The sequence below is a fragment of the Lepisma saccharinum genome, chromosome 1 (assembly GCF_977018435.1).
Source record: "Lepisma saccharinum chromosome 1, izLepSacc3.1, whole genome shotgun sequence".
NCBI lineage: Eukaryota > Metazoa > Arthropoda > Insecta > Zygentoma > Lepismatidae > Lepisma > Lepisma saccharinum.
In genome coordinates, this window is record NC_139229.1 from 107149342 (window position 1) to 107169166 (window position 19825).

General features: G+C 36.5%; 1 protein-coding gene across 1 annotated transcript in view; it reads right to left on the reverse strand.

Annotated features, from left to right (window-relative positions):
• Positions 1-17851, reverse strand: part of LOC145986315 (uncharacterized) — a 151453-nt gene extending 133602 nt beyond the window's left edge. Inside the window, exon 1 of the mRNA XM_083120221.1 lies at positions 17825-17851. The gene's annotated coding sequence lies outside the window, so the exon portion shown is untranslated. The remainder of the gene's footprint in view (positions 1-17824) is intronic.
• Between the last annotated feature and the right edge of the window lie 1974 nt (positions 17852-19825).

Here is a 19825-nt window from a genome sequence, read left to right on the forward strand (position 1 = left end):
AAACAATTTTTAGAACGAAAGTTTAAAATAGTAATGACCTGGAACGCAGCTATGTGATATCCACTTTTACAATTCCAACCCCCTCCGAAAAATAAATCATCCGTACGTTAGTTGCGATATGTTGAGCCAATTACTCGTAACACAGAATCACTAGTGTTGCCCACGGGACGAGACGGGACAGGCTTTTAAAAATTCGAGACGAGACGAGATTGATCATGTGTCCCGAGACAAACGAATATTTTTGAGACGAGACAGCATTTCACAGCATTTCCACGAGACGAGACAGGCCAAAGTCTCGTCTCGTGGGCAACACTAAGAATCACATAGTATGAGGTCCGAACTTTATGAAAACAAAGAATTCTTGCCATTCTTATAGTGTCAGAATATAAGAAATAACTACGAAATTAGAAAATTTTGCAGAAAGTTTCCTTGTCTGAATTTTCTTATAAGACAAACAGCAGTTTGCGAAAGAGCTTCAAGAATGTAATGCGTTTCTATCATAGCTTGCTGGTTACAGTTCTGCTAGCACGTTCTTTTCAAGATTCCAGATAAGACATCTTCTGAGAACGAAAATATACCAATATTTCCAAAAACGACGAAACAACAATATGGCACCTATTCCTAGCCCTTGACTGGGCAACCTAGAATCTTATTTCCTTCCTCACTCTTACTATTTGCATTGCTGGCAGCTGTTTTTGTTGTTATTGTTGCTGTTCTCCGATTCACGATGCATTCAGGGAAGAAGGCATTGGCGGAACAAACACATCTGCTGCTGGATAGACTTAGGAATCAATTGAGGTCTTAACTCGAACTGCTACCTATTGACTTTGGAGGAGGGAATACAGGAAGATGCGGAGACGATTATGAAGACATTTCATCTGTCACTTCACGGACGAAAAATAGCGATAAGGAAATGGCGGCAGACGACTTTAATTACACTCGTAAGGACTGTGTTGGTCATGTTTGGTAACCTTTCCCCCTGCAGCGCAAGGTTTTATCTGTGGGTTCCACGCTATCAGTTTGCCTAGCCTAAGTGAAACGACAGCGTCCGTGAGTGTGTTGCAGAGTCTTAACCATGATCCGATTCTGGTTCCTCCTCTATCAGTCCGTGGAAAACAAACAGGTACTATCGCCCAAAGTCAAGGTCACGGGGTCAGCAATCTTGTTAAAAACAACGGGTGCACCTAAAAGGAGAAAGGTTCCTCACCGAAAGTGATAATGGCTGATCAAATAAGAAGAAATTATCTGCCGAGATCCTTGCGACGAGGAGTCAACACTAGGGGTGGCGTTGTCGCTTGCACCCTCTCTCTTCTCGGACTAAGGTGGCGATAAGGCACCTTATGACACAGTTTTTCAGGGTAACGCTTGTTTTCTGAGAGGCGCCAATGTCATACCTGGAGACAACTCCTTCCATGTTTAGTTTTCATTCTGATTCATCGAAGATCCTCCGCACTGGTTGGTTCAGCTCTCGTGGAAAAGAGGGCTGTTTTCAACCTTTCGCACCAACGGCTACTCAGCAATATTTTACTTTTCTAAGAATCGAATTGATATCTAAAATCTAAAACACTAAATCTGTTTGGAATCCCTCTGAAGCTTCAGTATAATTCTGGTGCTCCTTCACTTATAAAATTCACATAATGATTCCTAAATTATGGCGTATAGGGAGATCATTACGAATATTTTTCAGTCGTGCTTGATTTAAATAAAACATCTCTTTCTTTGTTCAGAGCCCTATTTCTACCTTTATAGGTGTTTCGGCTATTTCACGTCACTTTTCTATACTTCTCGGGTTAATCTTGACGATGGAGATGAATGATGAACTGACGAAATGGATGATGGGGCATTCAAAAGGATACATTCATGCTTTGCCAAGGTTCAAAACTGTGACCTCTGGCTTCGTAACGCGTGATCGGGCTATTGCATGTAAACACTTCACCATCTACTTCTTCACAAGAATCACTCCATGGTGAAGTCAATCAACCCTGCTGCTATTTATTGTATATATATCAAGTTCCACATCATTTTCTCCATCCTCCTCAACTTCCCCTCAAAGTTAAGCTGACTGGATATCTGCCAGGAAGTTGACGTGGAGTTCCTCACGTACTGCTTCCCCATGGCAAGCTCCGCTTGTAGATGTCGTTACCTGCGATAGTCCCTTTTCGCTCGTCATTTGTTTCAATGGACATCCTTTCACAACAATTCGAAAAGGGAGTCTAATTTCGAAATAGCTCAAAATTTTCGAAATCCAGAACCACAGTTTCAAGGTCCTCGATAAAATACGAAAAATAATACAGGTAATCTTGAACCTTTATAATTTTCACCCCCTCTCCAAAAAAAACAAAAAAAAAACACACATTGTGAAATTGTGTGGGTCAAGGTTGCTCCAAGGGACATTGTTGTTTTCCCCGTTTCCCGAATTTCTCGAAGTGCAACTTCCACTTGTCAGATAAACTATGACAAGAGACGTGCAAAACTACTTTTGGAATGGGACGTCGTCGATAAGAGAAGAGGTGACCTGCCCACAAAAAGGTTGATCTTCCCAGTTAGCGAAATGGCTTTCGTACAAGACGGGCTGCAACAGTGTCCGAATCGCTTCCCATTGGCAGCCGCCCATGATGTTCCTTTATAAACACTTTTCTTCAGGTAGTTACGACCGAACTGTTGCCCTTCGTTTCGGAAAATGACACCGTTATTCGGGATTTCGCAAAAATAGATACGTTGTCAAACCCACCTCGACCAGGAGAACGTTCATATGAAGTAAGTGTTCGGTTCTCGGGATTCTTATAACCAGGTGGCGCCGTGAGCAAGATACTCAAGTCAACAAGAAAATTCTTCAAGTCTCCATAAGAACACGTGAACACAGATCCAATTTTTATTACTGTCAATCTAAAATATATATTTCAAAGGCACTTAAGGCTGATTTTTCTCGATTAATTGCAGAGAAACAAACACAAAATACGAACATTTTTTTTATGATTGCTTACTCAGAAATTGCATGCATGAGTTTAGCTTTGCAACATGTTTCACTAAAATGTTATTTTCCTTTCTTTCTTGTTCCATTCAGTTTTCTTATATCATATACATTTTTTAGGAAAGGGTCTGTACTGAAACTAGTTAACAGTTTCGTTAAACGTTTCGTTTCAATTCCTGAACCTCGTATTGCATAAAACAAAGCACATGAACATGGTGCTGTTGATAATTTGCCTGGTAATATTTTTGCATCTAACTTTACTACTTATAAATATAGGTATGCAACCCAAGATCTCAACCGAGCAATGCAATAATATCAGTTCAAAATATGTATGGTGTACTTCTAAATTGTTTGCCAGTCAACGAGTGATAACTTTATTATTTTTGTTCGAGAACATTTCGGGAAGTGACGGTGAAGGAGGGGAGGGGGTGTAACAGCTCTAACCATATTTCTTCAATCATACAGATGCATACAGTAGCACGAACTTACAAATTTGGTAAAAAAATTCAATCGGTCTGCGATAATGGTTACTAAAGTTCATGTTTTATAAAGAGCTTACTGACACCTCTTGTTTAGTCTCAGCATGGGAGTAGGTAACAAAAATTTAATAGAAATTGACACTGTTCAAAGAATGAAATAAGCAAAAACATAATATTGATGTTGACTTTAACAGCGAAACAAAACTAATTTTAACATGGTTGATTACAATTATGTCTAAAACAAGAATACTATATTTGACTTAACTTTTCAAGCAGTTTTAAAAATTCCGTAAAGGGAGACTTTATATTTATATATGCTATTCCTAATTCAATAGATTGATTGAGTTCGTGTTTTAAGTTCACTTTGTGCACAGTAAGGCTAATCGGGACTGGATCTACAGTTTAAAGTGGAATCCGAACCACTGTGTGCCTCCACCAGGTATCGAACCCGGGACCCCTTGATTACAAGGCGACGACGGTACCACTAACCCTCCCCCTAATTCAATAGTTAGACTAAAGTTTCCTTTACCTCTAAGTTGTAGTGAATAGCTAGGGAGGAATATGAAAAGGACGAGGAAACAAGACTTATTTACATTGCTGTCTGGTGTACTGGACAAAGTGGAGGTGGGAAAGTAAATGCATCAGTTGAAACCAAGTACACAGACAAAATGTTCAAGTGCATCATCGAGAAAGATTCAGGATGGTTCATAAAAATACATCAATTGATGCATTCAAATTCAGCTCGACATAGAAAGAAATACTAACTTGCATCATATGATGCGCTTTACCTTTAGAAAAGATATACAAAAATGCATGAAATTGTAAACCTGATTCTTGGCCAAGGCCAAAAAACACACTTTAGTGCATCAATCTATGCGTTTCTGGAGCATCTAATAGATTTGATGCATTTAGTTTTCTGTGTGTAGGGTAGAAGAAGTAGAAATAATAACAATATACAGAATTACAACGTAACAAAGTTTTACTTCTCATTTCGTAGTTAGAGTAAAGCTTACAATCCACTAAGTGAGACAAAGAAAAACAATGCATGATATGATTTGTGTGCGAGGTGTACTTATGTATTTCAAAGATGTCAAGGGAAATAAAAGAAGCTAGCGTGCTGTTAATAAAGAAATTATACTATATCGAAACGTTGCCGTTCTTGACGGAGGGTTTCCAATCATAGGCCAACTGTTGCAATTTTGCCGAGTTCAGGGGCACCCGGCCATTATGGTAACCATTAACGATAAACGTCATAATAGTTGCTGCCGAAGAGTGTCCAAATATTGTGGCCCACTTCCTGCGGCGGTCGCCAGGTGCCCAACTGGCCATAACCAAAGACTGAAGGCTTACCGAAACTTACCTGCTGCCCTCTGATGGTGCGCACCAATCATGAGACAAGGCATCAAGCAGGCAGCCTAGCTTAAAACTGTGTTGAACATGGTTCAAGTTTGAAAATTTGGCAGGCATTTTGAAGTGGGTATCGAACTGAGGAACCCCTTGATTACAAGGCAGGATCATCACCAAATAATTTAAAATGACACACTTATAGAGGGTTAGAAACAAAACTAGAGAAAAAGTGATGAGCAGCGAACGAATTTTGTATAATGATAACGCTATTAAGCTTTGTTTCCATGTTTAATAAAGCACTCAAAATACTGACCAAGGTAGAATTTATTGTCAAATAAACACCATAAACGTGACTTTTCAACTTTTAGTAAGGTCTTCTTCAGACTCTGAACCGAGCCTGAAGAAGACCTTGTAGAAACGTTACATTTACGGTGTGTTTATTTGACAGTAAATTATGCTTTGGTCAGAATTTTGAGGATTTTGTATGTAAAGACATATCTTCATATGATACTAATATCGATGTTATTTTGTACTATCTTTGCAAATCGTGGAATGTAAGCTCAAAAATGCGATTTTTATTTCCCACAACTTATTAGATTTTAGCATATATCTTACATACATTTTACATATATTTCCCATATTCATGTAATTACCACAATTTTCCTTCTTGTTTTCCTTTCATCTACGTTATATTCCTTTTGTACTCTAATTATTTCAAATCTTGAATGTACACAATGTACCTGTTATTCTAATTTTCTTGTCAACAATAGAGAATGCAAGCTCAAGATTTCGCGCATTGCAAATTTTAATCCTATACTCCCATTACATCATGTGATACTGATGTGATATTGACCGCAGATTCAGTCAATATAAATATTCGGGACAATAGGAGAAGATTCACCTTTCACCACTTAAAAGAAAGTTTGGTAATTCAAATTTTTAGTAACGTAAAATATAGAAAATTTTGTATTTGAATTTTGTAATGACGGGTAAGCCTAATGAATTTTATTTAGCTAGGTGAGCCGCTTGATTAATGAAAATACAATTTTTCACAATTGTTAAGTCCATTTTTAATTTCATATTTTCATTAAAATAACTAAATATATATTTACATAGCATGATGAGAAACGGACACAGAGATAGAAACAGAGGATAAGGTAAAAAATAGAAGACAGAGGAACAGAGGATTGCAAGAATCACAGAGAAAGAAAGATGTAAAGAGAGAAACCGAAGGAAAAGGGAGAAAAGGAAGGAACAGATAACCAGAGGAACAAAGACACAAAGAAACAGAATAAAGAGAGGGAAAGAAAGAAACAAAAGAATGAACGAAAAATAATAGAGAGAATCTGAATTCTAGCTAGCACCCACGACCACTGAAGTTAAGCTTGCCTGGGAACATTTTACCATCCTTGAGCCCCCTTAGGGGTTACGTAATTGGTCCAGAACTGCCGGAACATAAAGTAAGGCGATACTAACTTGGATTAAAAAACAACAGTAATCAATCAGTGTCAATATGTTATTTCAAACCAAAATAACCCTTGAAGAATAATTGAGTTAATAGTTAAGCTCTGCTTATGTACACATTATTAAATACTTAACTATGCTATACTGAATTTACAGTTATTTTTGGAAGAAACGCTGTTATGTAAAAAAAACTGATTTCACGAATTTGTATTAATTCTCTACCAAATTAACATGTAATAGAGGTACACAAGAAACCAGGTTCTCACGTGTGCGAGAAGCGTAATTTTTCAATAGTCGAGATGAAACCGGATCGTTGTTATCACGAGACCAGAACCAGTCATGTCATCCACTTTTTAATTTCTATCGCCACTAGTTGAACATGCTGGAAGCAGTAGCAGTAGTAAAAACGTCAACCTACAGGAAAGCAGATTTTATCTTTAGAGAGCTCGCCACCGAGTTTCGGATTCGAGTTCCCAGCCTGGGCATTTGCGTACCTTTATGAGTGTTCCTTCATGAATTACCTGGGAATGATTCATCTTCATCGTCGCGATTACCCTTGAGAGGATATCTAAAAGTGTACATTTAAAGTTCATGCACAAATCCATCAAATCAGGTGAAACAGTTAAACGTGTAATTTTAGTTTATTTTAATGGCCGCATCTGATCTATTCAGCTAATGCAGTTTTAGTGCATCACGAGGAACAGCAGTTGACGAAAGTGCCCTTTGATGCATCAAAATGCATCTCTAGCAGTCACTGGCGTACGCAGGACTTTTTTAGACAGGGACTGCAATTGTATAGGTGGATGCTTTCAGTGGCGCCAACTTAGAAGGCTGTGGGAACATAGCGCGCCAAGGTGCAAAATCCTGGGGGGAACGAGGGGATTTTCCCCCCAACAATCTTGGCCTCAAATATCCCTCCACCAAAAATTTCCGGGGGGGAGAGTTTTTGTTACAACAAACAAAAGATAAACAATTACATTTAATTTCAAATATACTGTACTAAAAATAATATCGAAAATGTACACAAATTAGTGTAGTTGTGAGTGTTCAATGCTTTTTCTCTCTCAAGAGATCATTAACAAATCTACATCAATATTCACAATAAAAGTAAATCAAGAATGCAAATCAATAATAACTATGAAATATAGTTGATTTATATTAACATAAAGCAAAAACTAAATAAAAACTTACAGATAATAAAACCACTTCAACTATTTCATAATTTATTAACATCTTTAACCAGTTAGTAAAGGAAGTAGTTTGTTATATTATAATATCTGATATACATAAAAGTAACAAATTTATTTCATTGTGTGTAATTAATAATAATAATACTTTTAATTACTAATTTAGTAATTTATTTTTACTTTTAATAACATTATAAATATGTATATTGTATAATTTATATGTATGTTTGCAGATTAAGATATTTCTCCCCCCACCAGTCTTAAATAGTTTCGCACCCTGTAGCGCACCTAAGAATTTGTCGTGTTGTTATTATTATTATATTTGTTATTCTTATATATTTGCGTATTGAAATCAGTAAATAACATATTCAAAATAGCAAGAATGGTGTGTATTAATATCATAATACATGAAGGGGAGAATTTGAGACTTTTTTTTAACTTATACCTAATTATTTTTTCAAAATTTAGCATCCCTGGCTGCTTTCTAGTGGGCGGCATACACAATAAGATATTTCGTATATTTAGAGCTTTCCACTCTCAAGAATGGCAACTGGGGGCCATTTTATAGGGCCTGAATTTACAATTCTGGTTTTTCCCGAGTTTTTAGTGCTTTATTTGAAAATGTCAATTTTTCAAAATTTCGGAGGGGCTGTAGCCCCTTCATCCCCCTGCGCCAGTGCTAGCAGTTAAAACTCTTTAATGTGTTACGGAGTCAACATATTTGAGCCAATTGAGACATTTTGGCGTCTGTACTAGTTTTTAAGTCCACTTTATACGCATATAGGCGAATCCAGACGGAGTGTGTGTTGTACCACAGAGAAATTCTATAGATTTCTCTGTGGTTGTACGCTTGAAAGCTCAACTATAACAAATCAAAACTATTAATTTTATTTCGTATTGACAACTCATTTTTTCCTTCTTGGTGTTCGTGTGTGTTTTGTGGGTGTTTGAAGAGAGCGATACAACAAACGTAAAAAAAAAAGAGGCAGTGGTCTAATCGGTAGGGTGTCTTAGTGTCAAACGGGAGACCCGGTTTCAATTCGCGGATTGGGTGGTTTCAGGTGGAAATTTTTCCATCAATGTCCCTGCAAGGAGCGGCTCTGGGCTTCACCCAGCCTCTATAAATTTATTATATGGGACTAAAGGTATTCGGAGCGTGATGCTGATCATACCACCCCTACAAACTGCCGCGTTCGTGAATGTATGGGGTCCTACCTCTACGCAGACATAAGCCTTCATAGCAGTGGTAGCTTTTCCTTTTTATACATAGCTTATGCAAAACAGAAAAAATGAAAAATATTAGTTGAAAAGTAACGCCTCATCATGATTAACTGATAAAAAAAAGTTTCGATTGCAAGATTTTTACACGACATGAACGTTATATTTTGTCGGTTGTTTTAAGATTGATTTTTCTTTTCTTCTTTTTCGGTTATTTTATGTCGCTTTTCTGTTTCTTGGTTTAATCGGAATGATGAACCTTACCTGGGTTTCAAACCTGGGACCTCTTGTTTAACAGCGCGTTACGATGACCACTCCCCCGTGAAGGCAGGCTATTTTAAAGTTTAAATTGCACAGAATTTTAAGGTGGCAACGAAAAAGGATGAGATGAAAATATGAACTCGAAAGAAAGAACCACAGATGGAAAACCAAGAAGAAAAGAAAGACATAGCCTATACAAAAAAAATAATGAATTTATCAGAAATTCTTCAAGAACTGTCCTTCTTCAACCTTCACACGCACGCACACACACGCCTATTAAGGCAAGAGAGATAGAGACATATATATATTACTTAACTCGCGCCGAAAGCTCTAATTTTCCAGCTCAGGAGAACACTTAAAATGCCGTAAGTCACGATCTGTGCTGATTTCAGCGTTTTCAAGCCAAAGGATGCAACTCCTCCTCGCCTGCCGAATTCACGAACTGTTTGAAGCTCGCCCGTGTAGAACGTTCACGTTTTCAGAAGGTTGGGGGAGGTATGCGAGGTTGGCACTGGAGCGTTTGAAAGTTGCGTTTTTTTTAAAAAAAAAGACTGGGATTGGGGCCTTCGAGATTGTGAATCTTACAATCATTTGTGTCTGCGCATCACCTCCAAAAATTACCGAGATCAAGGGGACCCTACCTTCATATCCCGCTACGTGCCTTCATGGCACGATGCAGTGAGCACGGGGAACTTTTAATAATTAATAATTCCCAACTTCGGTAAGAAACTTCCCTGAGTAAACAGTGTCCAAAACAGGTAAAATGGGTAACTAATTTATATGGATAATAAATATTCATGGGTGTCCAAAACGTAAGGAGGGGGTGGGGAGAAGGGGTAACGGTGAAATAAATATATATTTCACACATATAATTTAATTTCAGTTACTAATTTGTGTTAATTATTATAATAAAAGGTAATTGCAAATAAGACTAGTACTGATCGTCGAGGTAAACGTAACTTCCAAATGAACCTCACCTGGAAAAAATTCTGCGGACGTCTGTGAAAATTACTTTTTGACATAAGGCTTACTGGCATTACAAAAATGCATGTAAAGAAACAAAAATCCACTCTCAAAGGTCATCTACAGAAGAAGGTATGCTAAAAAAAATAGTTCAGGAAAATTGAAGTAGCTAGTACAGGAAGAAAACTGGCGCCAGTCTTATACTTACAGTCATATTCGTAATCGAGAGGAAAACAAGTATTTTTAAACTGCAGACAGGGCATATAAAGTAGCAAGCGATCTTGCACGTACTTCATCTGCTTTGTCTAATCGCTTTTTTGCCACTTTTGGCTAATCGCGACGATGAAAAGGAAATGTAATGAAATTGGTAAAAGGATAAACATACATGGGCAGGACACAACACAAGCCCCACAGAGTATTATACTGGCTGCGAGTCTAGACGCCAGACCCTCGTCCGCCTACAAAAGCAGTCATGGGTGTACTACGTGGAAGAGAGGGTCCCTTACACGTGTACAGAAAAAGATTCAGTGGCGGCGGTATGAGATTTCTTCTTGTATAGGCTATCGGTACCGAACAATCGTTGCCACACACACACCCACCACGGTTGCTGAGAACACCAATTCGAAACAGTTCTCTACGTACAATTGAAACTTGAGTCAATCTACCAGTACACTCTAGTCTTTACGTTTCCGCGGTAACAGAAGAACTACAAAATCAAATCTGGCGTTTCTAGGAGAAACGAGCACGTTGGAATCATTTCAGAATTTCGAAGCCCATAAGAGAAACGAATATTGGCAATATCTTTGCCTTTGGTAGACCCTTATATTTCATATTCTTTACATGCAGTGCGGTTCTTTATCCTTCCATGCTTTGAATGCTTCTCGATCTTCGAGAGTCAATATGGCTGCGAGCAGTTCTTTTGCGTCACACACACACGCGGCGGAAGTGACTCGAGAGTCTTTTCGATGCCGTCTCTCTCTATCTACAGCCACTACACAGTTTCCTCAAATAAAACTGGTACCTCAATCTCTAGGCAATATTCACCCATTGAAACCACTCGGTCTTTTCATTGGTTTCTGTAGCTACCTACAGTTAGAGTTCCTGTTCCGACTTTTTTATTATTTGCAGAAATGACGTAAAATGTTTCCAAAGCTTTGCAGAAATTTTAGTTTCTTACGATATCACCTCATGTACAGTCACGAGTAATGTAAAGCAAATGGAAATATGAAATGAGAAGTTGAATCAGTCAACAGATCCTAACAGATAGGCAACCAGAAGTACGTATCGAAGTGGAACACCGTATAATATCCAAGGATATCTGTTGTTGAGGAGGATAAGAAAGTAACTGATCCCGGGTTCTAACCTTGATGGGTGTTCTTTGTTTGTGTCCCTTCATGAATTTCATCATATCATCATTTACCCTCATCATCGCGATAGCCAAACTGGCAGAAAAGTGAAGTAAAATATAGCAAATTAATGAAGAAAGTCAATGACTAACGTCTCTGTATAACTAAGAGACGAACAATCTGACAAATCATTGTCATCCATGATATTCTATTGCTCTCTTGCTGCTACATATCCTCATACATTGTGGAAAGTAATGCAAAATGCCAATTCATACTTAATGTTAAACACGAATATAAAAATAGATTCCTTTATCCACTCGACAGTCCGACGCATACACTTGTCCACATGAGCCTACTTAGAAAGAAAAATATCTCCAAACAAAATGCTTATTAAAATAACAACAAAGAAAAGTATTTATGTGGTTCCACGAATTCCAAACTTGTTCCATTTTTAACAATAATATAATGACAAACAGAATTTATCATCAATCCGTGAAATACTTTCATGTCTTAAAAAGGCAGATACGTATGTGTCGAAACGTCAAGTAAACAAGTAATTTTTATTAACTATCTGCGGTTGCATGGTGAATTTGAAAAGATTCAGATGAGCACAATCACTGTGAAATGGCATGGTGGTGGTGGGGTGTTGTGTCTTCTTTTCTAGTAGTTGTTCTACATTATGCTGTCCTTTTTAATGTTAGGAATGCTACGATTGCTGTCGTTGTGTGTAAGGAAAATGTTCTGAATTCAGATTCAAAGTTCACTTTATCTCCATAAATTTACGTCCGAATTTGAACTCAATTTTGCTCGTTACTGTACAAAAACAATGTCCATTTTTCTTAGATGCATAAGATACAGCTAATATTCTCACAAACTATAATTTATTGATTTGTCTTGTTGATACTCGCTGTTAACCATTGCCTACAGAGAAAAGATCATTGTGTCAGTAAATTTACAGCTCAGATATTGAGGCCAGTTTAAGAACACAATAAGTTTACAAAAAATTAAAATAAAATTAAATAATACAGGCTCACAAAGGTGGATGTTCCAACAAGAAATTATTGTATTTCATATTGAAGTGATTTCAGTTAGAGCCATAGTATACACAGGAGAAAAATTAATCTCTTTACGGTATTTACAACATACCGTATATTAAAATCTTGAAAAGGTATTGGCTTCCTATAATATCACTTCTAAGTTCTTAGTATTTATACCCCTAATACGGTAGATGATTTTTAAATGTCAAAATATTTTATTTTATTTCATAAACGGGCAACCTGAAATAAGACCCGATTCTTTAAAACGAACGGCGGGCGATATTTCACCAGTACTCCAAAATACACTATTTTTTTTAAAAAAATATATTAACAAGACCAACAGGAATGCCTTTGTTTCAGCAGGCGTGTAGTGTACTGCTTTTACAATTTCAATAACAACAATAATGAATCTGTAAAATGTTTATATATATATATATATATATATATATATATATATATATATATATTTGCTACTGTTAGTAAATTAATGCGGAGTTTCTATTAACAATTAGTCCAATAACTTGCCATCTCAATTTCATGTATAGTTATGTTCCGTACATAGGCGCCGACACCATGAGGCTTGGAGGCCTCGAGCCCCCCAATGTTAACGATTTGGGGGCAGAGCCCCCCAAATAATTTTGCTTAAGAGGATCCAATGTATTATTTTGCTTCTCCTGTAAAGTTTACTCTGAATTGTGCCACATGAACTTATCTTTAAATACACATTTTGAAATGTTCTAGACCATCAACTTTGGGGGTGCTAAGACCGCTAGCTAAACCATCAAAATTTGTGGGGGGCTATGACCAGATATAGCAAAACACATGACTTATTACTATATACTAAGTATATAATGGTGAGTATTGTTAACATTTTTACTAAAAAGAGTTTCAAAAGAAGATGTGCATGAACTACGAGAGTGGATGGGACGTTCTGGCAATTTTATGCAATGCAAGCAGTTAAATTATTTTAAAATGGGTGTGAAAATGTTCTAGTTATATTAGAAATTAAGGAAAGCATCACTTCTTGCGCCATTCCTGTAACATTTTCTACAGATTTGCAGTTTTCTTATTCACCAAAAAACGAGTAAATAATAATTATACTTATGAAGTGCAGAAAGAAGTGGTTTTCGATTTTGTCGTAGCATCTCACGATTATAAGTCTACTATTTGTCCATAGATCGAAAATGTTTCCGACACGTAGAAATAAATCAGACATTCCGTTAAAATTAATTGGACCAAGAGTTTCGTGCAAGTTGCTCTCTTCATAAACATCAAATAGTAATGGCATTTTTTTTTTTTTTTTACAAAGAGGGGTATTTTACGGTGCAATAATCAAAACTTGATGACAAGTAAACATTTCGCATGGTATTCGCTTTCGTCTCTTTTAATGTTGTTACGGATCGATAGTTATAGCCTACGGCATTGAATTTTAAAATTGAAGATAGTTACACAGTGTACGGTATCACTTCAACAGTGAAGAGGAGGAATATCGAGTTAATTTTGATAGATAGGCCTAAATGTAATTCAAAAATAGTATTTATTTATTGTTATGCATTTAATAGGTAAACCTAGATACATTATGAATGTTAGATTTCACAGAAAAAGTGTCAGTACTTTTGGAACGTAGAAAACGATTTTAAAAAGAAAAATACTTGCATAAAAGATTCAAATATAAAACTATCTATTTCCAGAAATTTCGTATATATACATATGAGATTTCTGGAAATAGATGAACAACAAGAAATGTTTCCACTCAAAACACAATTTGCAGATTTAACGAAAGCGGAAAAGTTTTACAAAGTTCATCACAGATTTACGAACTGAATTTGTTGAAAATCAATGCGCAGAAATCAAGCAATTTTCATAAATTATTTCTTTTAACACTCACGTGGTGCAATAGCCCTTTGAGGAGCAAAGCCTGCTATGCAGAATTTCATTGGTTAATGCGTTTTCAGTGCATTCGAGTCCCGTCGACGCTGATTTCTGCCTATCGAGATCCCAACTCTCATAAACAGCCAAGAAAAAATGCTATGCGATTTTTACAGCTAATTAACTATTAATAAAAGAATGGAACAGTTACAATATCTGGTGTCCGCCAGTACTGGCATTTCTATTTGGACATAAAATGAATAAAAGAAAAAGGATTAGCCTATATATAGGAAGTTTAAAATGCACTGAATTCGTTCCATTCCAAATAATTCATAGGATGTGCCGGCATTCAATTTATTATTAGGCCTAATCATCAAAATCAATTCTCAAATAGCCGATCTCCGTGACGGAGGGGTTAGCACAGCGGTCCGACGCCAGGGGTCTCAGGTTCGAATCCAATCCTGTTCTTTGTGAGAGTCCCTTCATCAAATTCATGATATCATCACTCATCCTCATCGTCGCGATTAACCCAAAAGTGTAAGAAAAGCGTCATAACAAATCGAAATAACAAATCGAACTAGCTTTGTAATATTTGTTGGTAGTTTATATTACCTGTACATTCTATATATGAGAATGATTATTATTCAGTTAAAAAGTTCGTAATACGTTTTAATACAAAAAGAAAGCGTTGTAAACATTGATTCATTTTTAATGCATAAATAAAATAAACGCAAACAATCATGTTAATTTAATTAAGATTAATCGGTGAGATCCATTAGTATGTTTTGTAAATGAAGAAAATAAAGAAACGCTGACGTAATTGGTGTATATTAAAAGAAGATAATGTAACTTTTTATAATTCGAGTACAACACAAACATTCAAGACAACTAGTTAATTTATAATAACGACTCAAATTCTGGAAATTTAAGTTAGTAAAAAATGAACATCCATTATCAGATAGCCACTCAAAGATTGCGTTTCAATAACGGACAGGACGTATGTTCTGCATTTGATAAATTATTTTTAATAAATTAAATATGGTTTAAGTTGCAATTACCTTCATTACTTATTTCAAAAGATATTGTTTTTTTTTAAAAACAGAATCGTAGATTTTTCCGCGTAAAAAGAATAGTTTGCATATGGAAAATGTGTAACAAAATATCTTCTGCAAAACCTTTCTTTAAGCAAACATTTTAGTAAGTATTTTATTTTATTAAAGATATATTAAAAGGGCGCCCTGAAGGGAATTTCGAGGTTCAACTTCTTCTAACATAATAAAAAGCTTAAAAATTAACAATATTTAAACTGCAAAACTGTCCCTTCTTCCGCCTATATACGTATATTATGGATAGTAGAATCACAGTAAAACCCCATCGATTTCTATTTTGAGGCCACGCTTGTCAGATAATATAAAGAGTATAATTTCAAAATGGAAAATTTTGGCTTGGCGAGTAGCATATTGAGCAGTTGATCTCGGTCGCAATTCAGTAGCAAATTGTCAAAAGACTAAATCAGATTGCTTAAAGTTTAGCATATCTTATTCTTTTTTCTGTTACCCTTTCAGTTTTGTAAGCTCATGAAATTCTACGCCCCCCCCCCCCCCACCTAATCGCCGCCACTGGTAAGCTCTCGCTTGTAACTAATTCACTTTCAGTTACCAACATGGACATCAATTTTATATTTTACTTTACTACATGTATTCGTAAGATAAAACATACATAAACATTTGAGTGAACAGGAAATAAGTGTCAATGCAATACTCAAATTAACGGTATAACGGTAATTATGTATATTTCTCAGCAATAACTTTTAGTTACATAATTTTACCTTTTCTTCAATTTCGAGTGCAGGGGGAATGAGTAGAATGTATTTTTTAAACTCACTATGTTCTGCTTTCAAAGGATTTATATAAACAACCCACATCATTTTCTGTTCTATAATGGAGATAATAGTCGCAACATGTTTTTAGACAGCAGGGGGCTTGTTACGAGTCATTACCAGAATATGCGAGAACAGACAAGGCGATTACTGTATGGTAAAAGCTGCCCTAAATTGTCTGTATTATCGGAACCTGTTATGTCAACAGTCCACCTATGTGAAAGATAACCGGGAGAAAAGGTTGCATTTTAAATATCAGTTGTCAACTGTTTTACTAGTATGTACCAACCTACACCAAACCTTACAGCAATTGGTTAGTTTCTTTAATAAGGGTTGTTAATGCTTACAAAACAAACAAATACGGCTCGATTTTATTAAGCACACACGAGAATGTAAATTCTTGAAGGTGCTGTATGTAGACTGAAAATGTCATTAACTCAATCAGCCACTGCGTGCACTGATTGTATGTATAACTGATTTTGATGACCAATAATATGAGCTACGAACTAGTATACATTTTGAATTTGTGAAATCTTGATTATAATCTTTATGAAAACCTTGGGAAGAGCAGTACATCTAGAAGTTCATAACAAAAATTATTTAAAAATGACATGTATATGACGTCGGACCATGTGGCGGAGTGGTTAGCACATCGCGCTGAGACGCCAAGGATCCCGGGTTCGAATCCCGCTCGGGCTTGGTTCTTTGTGAATGTCCATTCATCAATTTCATCCAATTTTAGCCAAGAAGCACAAAACGCGAAGTAAAATAAACTGTATGCAGTTGGTTGCAAAGATACACATTACCAGGCATTTATTAGTTTTGTTTTACACAAAGCAAAGTTCAAGAATTGATACTAAAGACGATTCAGTATCAGACAACTATTAGGCTGTAAGAGGTAATGAATGAAAATAGTCTTTGCAGCTAACTGAATTTTTAATCTGCCTAAGCCCAGCTCACCTAATGGAAGTTTAAGGTTAATAGATGACATTTATCAGTAAAATTGCCTAGGGAAAAAATAACTTTCCACAATTAATTTATGATAAGAGTGAAACAAATCAGAAGAGCTTCAATATCTATTGTTTTGAAAATATAATAATTAACAATAATTATCAAATTGTAAGCGTAAGGTGCAACTGTTTGCAACATCTTTGAGTACGAATCATTCCTTAGCATCTTCAATTTTGTATTTATACTATCCGATTATCTGCAACAATTTCGCATGTAAGGTTTTACTAAAGTTGTTTCACGCATGACGGAATATTGTCGTAATCCGGCACACAAAACCGCGACCTTCAGTCCTGTGTAAACATTGAAAAATCTTGCCACACATTTTTAAAGACACGTACGCTTTAGTTCACTAGAGCACACTTCAGAATTCAGCACGATAAGGAGGGGACAAAAAGGAACGTTGAAAAAAAATTCTCGTTTGACAAGTCTTTTTACTTTCCTTTTCGGTACGTATCAGCTCCCGGCCGGCTGATGTTTTCATTCATTCTCGCACAAAAAATGTAAAAACTTTCGTTCTTTCTGTCAAGCAAGGACGTCTTCGCTACACTTTACATTAATTTGTGCAAATATCCCTTGTTGTGGAATGAACATGTGGAAGTGCAAGGATGTGTAAACAAGAAAAAAATGTTCCGGGAACATGCTAGCGCGAAATTATTGTATTCTATCACGCTGTGTCAGTTGTAAACACACTGCTAACTTGACAACATAATTTATGAAGCTTAACTGCCCACTATAAAACAAGTACATTTACTGACAGTAAAAAAGTTAAAATCTTCTCATGCTTGAACCTACCTCGCAAGCCGGTGTTTACGTCGCCACGAGTTGTCGCCTGCCACACGGTTGACTTTTTTTTGGCATGAACTGGTCAACACCCTTTAGCTATTCACAGAGGAACTTGAATGACAGAGGCATCTAGCGGCAAAGCCCGTAAGTACCAGCCGATTCGCTACCCTCGCCATCAGCGCGCGCAGCGGCAGAAGTTGTGACTCATCGCAGTCGAATTGAAAGAGACGCATCCGCGGCTAATATGTTGAAATTTATAGTGACACTGATTACACAGGAGATTCCCTTGATTCTAGGATAATGTGGTGGCAGCGGAATACATAACTTTAACTTATTATAATGAATCGAGGCATAAAAAAAGAACAATTGAAGGAAGAATATTATTTTTGCCAGCCCTTTTGTTTCGCCAGATGCGTCCGGTAGGCCATACACAGAAAGTAGCAGATAATCCTAACAAGTGTGTCACTTCAAATGGGAAAAAGAAAACTTGATCGGTTTCCAATTCAATAAATCATCCAGCTAAGCCACAGTTGCAATTGGCTGCTGTACGGTACATGGAAAGGGCGTCAAATGTTTTGATTGCACAAGTGTTACAGAGAAATTAAAAAGTGTGCATTTAGCCACGTTTTGCAACGGAAACTAAAGAAAACTTACTTGTGTATTCAACGTAATCAGGCCAAAATCCGCGGGAGAACTGAGGGAGGGTTCAATACCTCCTCCAGAAAAAATGACGTATGGCGGATCTCGGCAAATTGTCCATGGCTATTTTCATTGATTTTTCTGTTGCATTTTATGTGTTTTTAAATAATAACATTTTATGTATGCTGCAGCAAAGGTTGTCAGCAGCTTACCATTTTGTTTAAATTTTTTACGCTCTTGTTGGGAAAAATAAAAAGTTCATGAATGTGGTGATGGACAATTTGCTTGGTAATACTTGTGCCTATGTACCCAAGGAGAGGACAATGAGGTTTTTATCCTCCATTTGAACATATTTTTAACTAATAAACGAAAATAGAAAAATATATAGAAATAGAAATAAATATAGAATATACGGGGACATAGGAGCTATTCACCGGATATTTGCAAATTTGATTACTTCAGTCCTGCGGGGGATGACATTTTAGGGTATTTGCTTGCATTAATTACTATCTACTTTAATGCATTTTACAATTCAGAGAATCAGTATTTCGTGGGAGGCCAATGCCGTGGTTTGTATTCTACCTAACACTAAATCTCCTATAACTGCTGGGGGTTCGACGTGCTGACTCCACGCTACCCCATTACTGGTTGAAGATCTCCACACCTCTAGCTAGGATTGTGGGAGAGAGACTGGCAGTCGGGAGATAGGCCAAGGTCCTATCAGGGCTGTAGAGCCACGGATTATTATTATTATTATTACTATGTGGGTAAGTATGACTAAAACTATATTATTACTAAGTTTTCAGTGAACTTTTGTTTGTCCAAAATATTTATTTTTCTTTTTAGAATTTAGCAAGAGGGAGAAGGTGTGCTGCCTTTTTCGGGAGGGTGCATCATAAACTCTGGGGGATGGGCACACCGCAGGGTGCAAAATCCCGGTGGTGAAGGATTCTCCCAAACCAGTGAACTCATGCACTAGAATTTCCCATAGGATTTCTTTGTTGTAACAACAAAGATAAACAATTATTTTTTAATTCAAATTTTCTTGACTAGGGATAATATCAAAAATCAAGGATGTATTTAGGGGGAGTCCAGGGTGTCCGGACTCCCCGAAAGATTTAGCAAGTACTAAAATGAAATAATAAAAATAGAATTATTTAGCATTTGTTACATAATCGATGATTATTTATTTCCGCTGAACTTATTGGAAGGCAAGGAATTGGGATTATGCGGCTTTGAAGGACAGTTCCGAAGATTTTTGCAAAATACTACTTATGAAAATATACATAAAATATTAAGAACTTTGCTTTTCGTCAGTTGTAATAGGCAATTAAAGTGATCATCGTCCCTTTATTTTTGCCTACTACAGTT